This window comes from Tupaia chinensis, unplaced genomic scaffold (genome assembly GCF_000334495.1).
Source record: "Tupaia chinensis unplaced genomic scaffold, TupChi_1.0 Scaffold143064_1, whole genome shotgun sequence".
Taxonomy (NCBI): domain Eukaryota; kingdom Metazoa; phylum Chordata; class Mammalia; order Scandentia; family Tupaiidae; genus Tupaia; species Tupaia belangeri.
In genome coordinates this window covers 576114-578813 of record NW_006202908.1, presented here as the reverse complement: position 1 = coordinate 578813, position 2700 = coordinate 576114, and positions in this window count along the sequence as shown.

Here is a 2700-nt window from a genome sequence, read left to right as displayed (position 1 = left end):
GTGTATGCACACTATAGCAAATTAACTAATAGTAATAAATAAAATTAAATAAATGGTTAAAAAGAAACCCCCTACAAACAGAACTGCCATATGATCCTACAGTTCCACTCCTGGGTATCAATCCAAAGACTAGAAAAATGCTCAGTTGGAAAAACACTTGCACATCCGTATTTATTGCAGCATTACTCATAATTGCTAAGATGTGGAATCAACCCAAGTGTCCAAAAACAGATGAATAAATTTAAAAATGTATGGCTCATGTACACTATGGAATACTACTCAGCCATAAAAAATAAGATACTGACATTTGATGGAAAGTGGACAAATATGGAAGATTTAATGCTAAGTGAAGTAAGCCAGACTGAAAGGGAGGCATTGCATGTCCCCACTTAATATATGCTGAATGTCTGCACTCTATGGCAGAAACTGAGGGACTGGAAGATGGAAAAACATGGAGAGATGGAGAGCAACCATGGATACTAGACACAGTGCAGGAGGAGGGTGGGAAGTGGAAGGCAGGAGGGAGGCAATCAGGGGGAAAAAAGGAAAACCATAGTGTATGCTGTAAAGATGTACAATGATTAGAAAAATCATTAAAAAATTATTAAAAAATTTAAAAAGCAAAAAAAAAATATTGGGAGTTGATGCCAAGTCATTGGCTCTTGGAGACCCAAGAATCCTTCCTGAGCTCTCCATAGGCAAGTGACCAGAAGCAGAGCTGCACCTTGCTAACACTCTGACTGCCTCACCCTGGCAGTTGCCTGCACCCTCTGGAGTCCATGCATGTGTCACTGGTGTCAAACACTTATGTTCTTACTGATGATTGAAAATTGAAATAAACCATGTTCTAGAAGTAGAGCTAGAGTGACCGCTAGAGTCTGGAAAGGATGAGGGTTGGGGACACAGTGATGATAATAAACAGGAATAAAACTGAAGATAGATAAGAGGAACAGTTTCTAGCATTATAAAATGCACTGCGGTGAATATGGTTAACACACACTTTATTGTATATGTCAGAAGAACTTATAAAGAAGATTTTGAATGTTCCCAATACAGGCCAATGACAAATGGTTGCTATGATGGATATGCTAATTAGCTTGATTTAATCATTTCACATTTTATTCTTGAACTGAAAAATCACACTGCGCCCCATAAATATATACAGTTATTATATATCAATAAAACATCTCAGCAGTGCCAGATAAATCCTCCACCCTCTGCCCAGTGGACTGCAACTGTGGCTGACTGAACACTAATTACCTGGGAAGTCTTCAAAAGTCCTGAGGCCTGGGCCCCACTGGTAGAAATCTGATCGATTCGTTTTAGAGTGTGGCCTGGGCATAGCGTTTAGAAGCTCCCCAGGTGAGCAGAGTGGGCATGGGACTTAGGATCCGTGACCAACGCCTGTCACCATTTATGCAGCTGCTCCAGAGAGGTAGGAGGGAGTTTGTGAAGTTTTCTTCTTATTTTAAAGTTTATTTGCTGTTTCAGAAAGAGAGAGAGAGGAGCATTCCTGAGAGGGTCTTCATGCTGTGGTCCATTCTCAGTCTCGGCCAGCTTAGGTCATAGGTATACACAAGGAGGTCCCAGGGTGTGAACCTAGGTCCTTCTCCATGTAGGCCCAGTCATGTTAGCATTGCACCACCACCTGACCCCAGAAGTTTTCTTCTCTGTAATGCTCTTCTCCACTTCCTTTTCACCCAAAGATGCCATTCTACTGTTTTCTCTCTTGATCAGACCTTTCCTTCCGAGGGGACCTTAGATGATTCATTCACCTCTGCAGTGGACCCAAGGTCTAGCCTCAGTTAATTCAGTCCTGTGGGTGGCCTTTTTCTTCCAGGTCACAGGTTCCTGTTCTTGAACCAGTCTGGTTTTGTTTATTGTAAAATCTGTATCCAATAATTCATATTGATCCACTGAGATCTAGAGAAGCAAGGTCTCTTTCTTTGTACCTTTTTAATTGTGGTAAGAAATGCACAAAAAATGATCCTTTAACCATTTTTAAGTGTAAACTTCAGTGACGTTGAGTATCTTTACATGGTTGTGCGATTAATCTAGATCATTTTTTCATCTTGCAAAATGAGCTCTGTACTCCCATTCCTTCCTCCTCCAGCCCCGGTCACTGCCTTTCCACTACATTTTTCTATGAACTAGATGACTCGCGGTATTTCGTGTAGCTGACATCATTCAGCATTTGTCTTTTGTGGCTGTTGATCTTGTTTTGTACAATGTTGTCAAGATTCATCCATGTTAAGGCATGTGTGAGAGTTTCCTTCCTTTTAATGGCTGAGTAATATTTCATTATAGGTATATATCATATTTTGTTTATTAATTCATCTTTTGATAGATGTTTGGGTTGCTTCCACCTTTGGGCTACTATTTTTTTTTTTTTGGAGAGGTTTTTGCTATAGGGCATGTGTGCTCACCAGAGAGACAGAGAGAGACAGAGAGAGACAGAAAGCGAGAAATCAACCCCCAGGGGGATGGCCATGCCACAATCCCTTCTCCTCCATTCTCCTCTCGGGATCTTGGGCATGCACGCACACGTTCCCGGCGTGAGTTTAAGCCACCAGGTATGGGACTCGAACCGTGGTTGACCACATGGGAGTTCAGCGACATAGCCATCACGCCAACTGGTGGTCCCTCTTTGGGCTACTATTAAGAATGGTATTAAAAGTGGGATTGCTGGATCATATGACA